Source organism: Vombatus ursinus, unplaced genomic scaffold, assembly GCF_900497805.2.
Source record: "Vombatus ursinus unplaced genomic scaffold, bare-nosed wombat genome assembly UNPS02014863.1, whole genome shotgun sequence".
Lineage (NCBI taxonomy): Eukaryota > Metazoa > Chordata > Mammalia > Diprotodontia > Vombatidae > Vombatus > Vombatus ursinus.
This window is the reverse complement of record NW_020954641.1, coordinates 31,555,177-31,564,444: the sequence shown is the minus strand read 5'-3', so window position 1 is coordinate 31,564,444 and position 9,268 is coordinate 31,555,177. Positions and strand designations below refer to the sequence as shown.

The following is a 9,268-nucleotide window of genomic DNA, read 5'->3' as shown; positions in this document are numbered from 1 at the left end:
GGAGTTGTCTTAGATCCTTGCATTGCAGAGAAGAGCCAAGTCTATGAAAGTTAGTCATCGCACAATGTAGCTGTTACTGTTTACAATGTTCTTCTGGTTCTGCTCACTTCACTCAGAAGCTAATGACTTTATGAGACATCAAGAAACAATAAAATAAAATCCAAAGAATGAAAAAATAGACAATGTGAAATATCTCATTGAAAAAGTGAGCAACCTGGAAAAAAGATCCAGGAGAGATAATTTAAAAAATTATAGGACTACCTGAAAGCCATGATCAATAAAGAGCGTAGAAATCATCTTTCAAGAAACTATCAAAGAAAACTGCCATGATATTCTAGAACCAGAAGGTGAAATAGAAATCGAAAGAATCCACTGATCACCTCCTGAAAGAGATCCCAAAATGAAAACCCCCAGGAACATTATAGCCAAATTGCAGAGCTCCCAGGTCAAGGAGAAAATATTGCAAGCAGTGAGAAAGAAACAATTAGAGTATTGTGGAGCCACATTCAGGATAACACAAAATTTAGCAGCTTTTACATTAAAGGATTAGAGGACTTGGAATGTGATATTCCAGAGGGCAATGGAGTTAGGATTACAACTAAGAATTACCTACCCAGCAAAACTCAATATAATTCTTCAGGGGAAAAAATGGATTCAATGAAATAGAGGACTTTCAAGAATTCTTGATGTAAAGACCAGAGCTGAATAGAAAATTTGACTTTCAAATACAAGACTCAAGAGGACAAAAAGATAAACAGGGAGGAGAAATCATAAGGGACTTAATAAGGTTAAACTGTTTACGTCTGTACGTGGGAACATGATTCTTGTAACTCATAAGTTTCTCATTATTAGGGCAGTTAGAAGGAGTATATATATATACACACACACATATACATATATGTATACATATACACACATATACATATATGTATATACACATATATGTATATATACACATATACATATGTATATATACATATATGTGGTACAAGTGTGAGTTGAATATGAAGGGGTGATATCTAAAAAAATAAAATTAAGGAGTGAGAGAGATATTCTGGGAGAAAGGGAAAGGGAGAGGCAGAATGGGGTAAATTATCTCACAATAAAGAGGCAAGAAAAAACTTTTACATTGGAGGGGAAGAAGGGGCAGGTGAGGGAGAATGCTTGAATCTTACTCTTGAAGAGGGAATAACATATACACTCATTTGGGTATAGAAATATATCTTACCCTACAGAAAAGTAGGAGTTGAAGGGGATAAGAGAAGGAAGGAGTGATAGAAAGGAGGGCATATTGAGGGAGGGGGTAGTCAGAAGCAAAACACTTTTGAGGAGGGGGTGAAAGGAGAGAGAATAGAATAACTGGGGGGATAGAATGGAGGGAAAAACAGCAATAGTAACTGGGAAAATATTTGAAACAAATTTCTTTGAGAAAGACCTAATTTCTCAAACATATAAGAGAACTGAATCAAATTTATAAAAGTAGAGCCATTCCCTAATTGATAAATGATCAAAAGATATTAACAGTTTTCAGATGAAGTAATCAGAGCTATCTATAGCCATATGAAAAAATGCTCTAACTCACTATTTATTGGAGAAATGCAAATTAGAATGGTTCTGTAGTACCACCTCATACCTATTAGATTGGCTAATAAGAATGGAAAAGGAAAATGACAAATATTGGAGGGAATGTGGGAAAAATAGACATTTATGCACCATTGGTGGAGTTGTGAACTGGTTCAACCATTCTGTAGAGTAATTTGGAACTATGCCCAAAGGGCTATGAAACCATGCATACCCTTTGACATAGCAATACCACTACTAGGTCTGTATCCCAAAATAAAAAGGAAAAGGACATATATAATGTATATATATATGTGTGTGTGTGTGTGTGTGTGTGTATATTTATTTATTGCAGCTCTTTTCTGGTGGCAGAGAATTGGAAATTGAAGGGATGTCCATCAATTGAGGAATGGCTAAACAAAATGTGGTATGTGATTATGATGGAATATTATTAATTTACAAGAAATGATGAGCAAGATGCTCTCAGAAAAACCTGGAAAGACTTACATGAGCTGCTGCAAAGGGAAGTGTATTGTATACAAAGTAACAACAATATTGTGAGATGATCAGCTGTGAATGACTTAGCTGTTCTCAGCACTACAGTGATCCAGACAACTCTGAAAGACTTTTGATGAAAAATACTATCTATCCCCAATGAAAGAACTGATGGTGTCTGAATACAGATCGAAGCATACTTTTGTTTTTACTTTCTTTTTCTTGAGGTTTTTTTTTGCCTTATGTTTTCTTTCACAACATGACTAATATGGAAATGTTTTGCATGACTACACATATGTAACCTAGATTGAATTGCTTGCCTTCTCAATGGAGGAGAGATATGGGGAGGAAAGAAGGAAGGAAGGAAGAGAATTTGGAACTCAGTGTTATAAAAAGGAATGTTAACAATTGTTTTTACATATAATTGGGGGAAATAAAATAATAAATAAATTTTTAAAAAAATAAAAAGAGGACATAGATGACGATTGGTACACTAGGTACATGGCATAGGCAGGGCAGCCCTGGATTCAACTTCCTTTTTCCTCTGACAGTGTCCCTTCTTGATTCCTCCCCACCATCCAAATGCCTCATTTACACATTTCTTTCTTTATTAGACTCAAATCCTATATTATCCCTTTCCTTCTCATCCCTTCTCTCTGTCTCCTTCCCTTTTTATTTCTTTTTGACTGTGTGCACCTGCCTATTTCTCTCTCCTGCTTTGCTTAGGAATAGTTTGTCATATTCACCTACTAAATCACAAACTTCAGTTCCCCTTTCCAGAGGAACTGCAGATGATTCTTGTTCTGATGTCCATCTGACTGTCCTTCCATTGATCCATCCATCCATCCATCTATCCACCCACCCACTTTACAAGCATTTATTAAGCAATTTCTATGGTACTGGTTACCTCTAGATGAGATAGTACAAAGTACCCTCTTGTATCCTACAAATTAAGATACAATCCTCACTCTCATGGACCTTATAGTCTAGGAAGAGGCATAAAAAATGGACAAATAAATAAAATAAAAAAGCAGAATATAAGGACAAAACACAATGTAATGGAAAAGATTGCTGAGCTTAGGAGTCCAAAGATCTGGGTTTGAATTCTTGTTTAACTATTTACTAGTGACCTTAAGCAAGTTACTACCCCTTTTGGCCCTTGGTTTCCTCATCTGTGAGATTAGGAAGTTGAATTGGACGGTCTTTAAGGTTTCTTCCAGCATGTAACATTCAGTGATTCAGCTAAGTGCGTTAGGAAGGATACCTAATGTTAGAGCAGCTGCAGGAGAGATCATACCTAGCTGGAAGGATCAAGAAAGGCTATCTTGTCATATCTACCTCCTCTCTAGCTCTGTCCCTAGTCTTCCTGGCGAATGCTAGACCACTGACCATCTGGCCAGATATGTAAGACTGCTTGGTTATTTCCCTGAGTCCCATGGGCTTCTCTGAAATCTGAATACTTCTGGGAAGGTTTGGGGAAGGGCATTCCTCATTCTTAAATTTGGAGAGGTCCTCAACTGATTAGCTAATTTAATTAGAGAAACACATTAAAAAGTTTGCCCCTTTTCACCCAAGAATTTCATGCTTATTCTTTACTTTTGACTATTGGAATTCCTAGCTTCATCCCAAGCTCTGCTCAGGTGCTACCCCCTGTTGTTATTGTTGAGTCATTTCGGTCATGTCTGACTCTTTGTGACCCCATTTGGGGTTTTCTTGGCAAAGATACAGGAGTGTTTTGCCATTTCCTTCTCCAGCTCATTTTATGGATGAGGACCTAAGGCCACTCTTACATGAAGTCTTTCTGGACCTCCTCTATTGTTAAAGCCCACTTCCTTCCCTCTATTATGTTTGTAACCCCAGTCCCAAAGCTTATTGGTATGGGACTTTCTTCTTTTTGGTGGAGATGAATGTCCTACCCTGCATGAGGAATGGGGCAGAATTATCAAGAGTGGGAGAGCTCCAGCCTTCATCAGTCTTTGATTATTGAGTCACTTTGGGTGCTTCTGGCTTCCAGCTTTGAGAGGGAAGATGGATGAGGTCAATCCCACTTCTAGTTACTGAAGGAAAAGACTGGGAAGACATGAGAGGAGTTGACAGTCTCCATCATGTCCCTATCTCCAGCTTGCTACACTGGAGACATCAGGGAACTTCCCCTTAGGTGAGATCTAGGACTCTCTTGGGTGAGCTCAGTTATCTCACTCCCAATGGGAGAGCTCCTTCACTCTGTGTTTTCTGGTATTTAGCTTCTTATGTTTACCTTCTCTGACTTCTGTTGTGGTATGATTTGGATAAGTGGGTTTCTTTGCTATTTGCTATGTGTGTTCATTGTAGAACTGGTATTTGGTAGGAAGGGAGTCAATCCCTTGGATTTAAAGCTTGGGGACCCTCTTTTCCCCCATGGATGACATAGCAGTCAGAAGTTAGGTTGAACCTGATCATTTCCTTGGGACTAACAATATTTAAGGGAACAGATAGACATAACTCTAACTCAGTACCCCTCTGTCTGAGGAGAGCAGAGTGGTGGCCTCTGGCCCCAACTTCCTGCTCCTCCTCCTGGCAGGAATGAAAGTTTTCTTTGGAGAAGGATGGGGGGAGAAGAAGGCTAGAGATGCCTATTCTGCCCCACTTTAAACCCCACAGAGATACCCTCTTGCTCCATGGGAGGGGGGAGGAGAAGACCTTTTTTTGTACACATGGACCCCGGCCCCTTTCATTTTTTTATAATATTTTATTTATTTTATTTTTAAATAACATTTTATTTCTCTCCAATTTCATGTAAAAACAAGTTTTAACATTTTTAAAAAGGTTTTGAATTTCATGTTCTGTCCCTCCCTGCCCTCCCTGATTCCTGTCTCCTCCCCCTTCTCTGAGATGGTAAGCACATGAACCTGGCCTCTTCATAGTTTGCATTCAATTTGTATATATTTTGTAGTTATCTATGTAAATGTTTTTCTTGATGGAATAAGGGTTTTTTGAGGGCCAGGACCATTTTTATCTTTGTTTCTCTAGTGCCTAGAGCACTGTCTGGCACTTTTTGTTTGTTTGGACCTGTGATTTCATTCTTGGAGGGAAGGCTTAGCAAGGAAATTCCCTCTACAAGTGAAACTCTTAACCTCTACAACATGTAGACTTAGAGAGCTGCCTGAAGCATTAAGGAGTTCAGTGACTTGCCCAGGGTCACACACTTAATACATGTCAGAGATGGGACTGGAGCTCAGATCCTCTTGACTGAAGCAGGTTCTATAACTCCTGTACCACACTGTCTCTTATGGTTGGCACATAGTAGACATTAAATACTGAATGAACATTCTTGTGGGGGAGGGAAAGGCCACAGATTCTGCTGTGTGGTGGTATTTCCCTACAGCTGCCCCCAGTTTATGGCTGTGAATTCTGGTGACAGTATGTGTGTGGCTCAGATATTAAGCTTGATTACCCACTGGGTGATTACAGCAAAGATGTGTTAAATTGTTCTTTGCTTCTAATTATAATGGCACTCATACAATTAAGCAAACCCATTATACTTCAGTATTTCCCCTCATAGGCTCAAATACTTATAACAAAACAAGAACTATGCAGTTTTTGAGCAAACCTTATGGCGTTTTATCCTCTTCTATTTTCTGTTTATCTGCTCCCTGGTCCAGGCAACACCTCCCCAGCAACAATAGGTGGCTTGCTTGTTCTTTATAAAGTCAAATCTGCAAACCAGGTGTGAAGAATAAATGCCTTTGATTTTCTTCTAGACACTGTCTGGAGCTCTTCCTGAGGGAGATGGAAAAAAGTCTCCCTGGGCCGGGTAGGCAACCATTTAACACCTGCAATGACCCAACCTTTGAGGTCTGTCTGCCTTATGATATCAGCTGGGCCAAGGATGGGGCTTCCTCTCCAAGGGGAGGGGACACATTCATTAGTGCCAGCTCCACAATCAATTATCCCTTCCACATCTCGACTTTCCCCATCAAGGTTTCAACATATTGTGGGTTGGCATAAGAAATTAAATGGGAATTTTTGGGGAGTTTTGCAGAAGCTGCAGATGACATAAGGCCTGTGACCAAATACATAGCCCCAGTTTTACAATAAGGTACTGTAAAAACCCCTTAGAAGGAAAAGAAAAATTCAGACTTCTTCTCTGGTATAAAGAGAGGTCCAAAAATTTTTGCTCAGATTTTCCAGACTGGGATTGGGGGGCAGCTCCTCATCTATCAAATGATGGGGTTGGACTAAATGGCCTCTAAAATGTTCCTATAAAACTAACTAGCCTCTTGGGGATTAGATTTCATAGTCTTGTAGAATATCAGGGTTACAAGTGATTTTAAAGAACATTCAATTCAACTGCCTTATTTTATGTAGGAGAAAATGGAGGTGTCAAGAGGGGAAGGCACTTGCAAATAAGCCAGTAAATACACTTAGAGTGATCATTAGAGCCCAAGTGTTGGACCAGCCCAGGGCTATCTCCATTGAGGGGTTCTCTCTTACTCACCAGGAACATCAGGGTGCTGATTCCCTCCCCATTTAAATATATATGTACATATATGTATATATATATATATGTGTGTGTGTGTGTGTATGTGTGTGTGTGTGTGTATATATATATATATATATGGGTAGTAGGGGCATGTCCTCCAAGGGACCCCTTGTCCCAGACTTACAATGTGGGAATGGACGTGAGTCATCAGGACTGACTGTAAACTATTTATCCCTGATGAGAAAAACTAAACTTTGTTAACTTCCCAAGGGGACTAGGAAGGGCCAGAACTGTGTTCTTTTGGAAGAGGATAGCTACTCCTTTCTTTCCAAACTCCCTAAAGTTCTCTTGGGTGCCCGGTAGGCATTAGGGCCAAAACAAACTGGTATGAATGAAGTATGAAGGCTCAGCAAAGAAGAAAGGGAGATGAGGAGACTGGTGAAGTTCATCTTGAGGCAATCCCCTGAGAGGCCACTGATAAGGCAGCTCTGAGTCACTTGGTTAAGAAACTCACTAACGCAAAGTGTGGACCCAGGCCAGGCAGTACAGCTAACGATGTAAGATGTAAGGTTGCCTTTAAGTGGAAGGGACCAGTACTAAGTGTTCATTATCAGGATCCAAATAAATGGAGAGATGAAAGTTACATGGCTGAGCCATGAAAGGTGACATCATCCTTTTAGCAGACTGTTTACTGGGTTGTACAGAGGAAGAACAATGAGAGAGACATGCCGTTAACTCACTGGGTGACTTTGGGAGAATCATTTCCCTTTCTCTTCTGTGAAAGGAGAGGTGTTAGATTGGAATGAATGTTCCTTTCTTCAGCCCTAAAAGTCTCTGGTTCCATCAGTACATTTAGCTTCTGAAGTGGCTTATACTCTTGCAGAAAGTCCCACTTGGCATGTTTTTGTAGAGCAGGCCTGCACAACATATGGTTGGATTTTGGACAGGCCCGTGAAAAATGTAGGGTTGCCACTGCATACTCTCTTGTTTGTCATGTGACCCACGGCAACCAACCATCGTCAGTCTGTCTCTAGTCTAATCTGTCTGTGTCCAGAAGTTTAGCCTATTTTAATTTTGGCCCCTACCTTCTGCCAAGTTGTGCAGGTCTGGTGTTGAATGTTTGAGGGATTTGTGAATCTTCTTATAGATGTGTCTGAGTGGAGTGGAAGAGGTCTCTGCTTGCTGGGCCTGGGTCAATTAGTGCATTCTTGGGGGAGGCTCTGGAAAGCCTGCCACAGGAAAGGAGGAAGGTTTTGTTAGAGCCAAAAGCCCCTTAGAATATGAAACTCAGAACAGCAAAACTGGAGGGACCATTGAATCTAAACTCTTCACTTCATGGGAAGGAACTGAGGTCCAGAGAAAGGATTTGCCCCAAGGCTACAAAGAGAATAAGTGGCAGAGCAAGGATTTGAAAATTACTTTTCTTTGTGTATGAAGAATTCAATTCAACAAACATTAAAAATCTACTACCTACCCTGTGCCAGCAGCTGGGGATACAAAACCAAAAAAATGAAATAATCTCTGCCCTCCAGGGGTGTATAGTCTACTGGAAGAAGAAATTGAAATGGTATTTCTGCTGGGATGTAAATGAACCTCCCTTGAACCTTGGAGATACATTTGGTCCCTAGTTTCTTTCGAAGAGAGAAGTGTGGTGGAAAAGCTTATGGGTTACCGTTTCCCTAGAAAGGGACTACTTAGGAGCATTAGTCCAGAGGGAGAGAGATGGAATAGAGCAGGTCTGAATCTCAAGACAACACAAATAATGGGTTAGTAAAGAGAGGAGCCCAAGAAGGTCAGGCCCAGGGCATTGTAAATCCTGATGTTCATTTTCACCCCGCCCCTTTTTCCTGTAGTTATTAAAAGTGAGTGTCCTTAAAGAACCCTAGGAGGGCCATGTGGCTACTCTGAAAGAGAAGGGGCAGGAGGAAATGTGAACCCACACAGGGGCCTGGAAGGAGAGGGCCCCACTCAGGGGGCATCAGAAGTTCCCCATCCCCTAACTTATCCCTGCCTGAGACCTCCATGCCATTCATGTTCTACCCTGTCGAAGTGTGTGAGTATGTGAGTGTGTGTGTGTGTGTGTGTATGTGTGTGTGTATGAGACAGTCACAGAGAGAGACTGAGACAGAGCAGAGACAGAGAAAAGGAAAGGAGAGGAGAGAGGGAGGGAAGAGAGAGGAAAAAGAGAGAGACAGAGACAGAGAAGAAGGAGGAGAAGAAGAAGAAGAGAGAGAGATTGATTGATTGTGTGTATGTATTCCTAGGGTGGGTTTAGTTCTTAATGGCTGACTAGGCAGCTAGGTGGTACACTACATAGACAGCTGGACTTGGAGTCAAAAAGATCTGAGTTCAAATCCTGCCTCAGACATTTATAAGTGGTGTGATTCTGGGAAAGTTACTTAATCTCAGCCTCAGGTTCCCTGTCTGTAAAATAGAGATAATAATAGCATACACCTCCCAGGGTTGTTGTGAGGGTCAAATTGAAGAGGTTTACCTACAATTCCCAGAAAAACCTTAAAACTTTTAGATTCCTTGTAGACTCACTTATCTCTCTTTGACATCTTTCCTCGGCTCCTAAAAAGAACCTGGCTTCAGTTTTGTTTACTAGTCCCAGGAATCATTAGAAGTGAGTTTTAAAAACTGCCTTATTTCCCTTTGAAAGCAAACTTCCCCTCCCAGCTCCCTTCATTATCTATTCTCATTGTCTGTTTAAATCACTCAGACATTCTCACCTGGACCCTTTTCCAAACT

General features: G+C 40.7%; 1 protein-coding gene across 1 annotated transcript in view; it reads left to right on the top strand.

Annotated features, from left to right (window-relative positions):
• ADAMTS2 (ADAM metallopeptidase with thrombospondin type 1 motif 2) overlaps positions 1–9,268 on the top strand; it is a 451,457-nt gene that overhangs the window by 79,282 nt on the left and 362,907 nt on the right. The window lies entirely within an intron of this gene.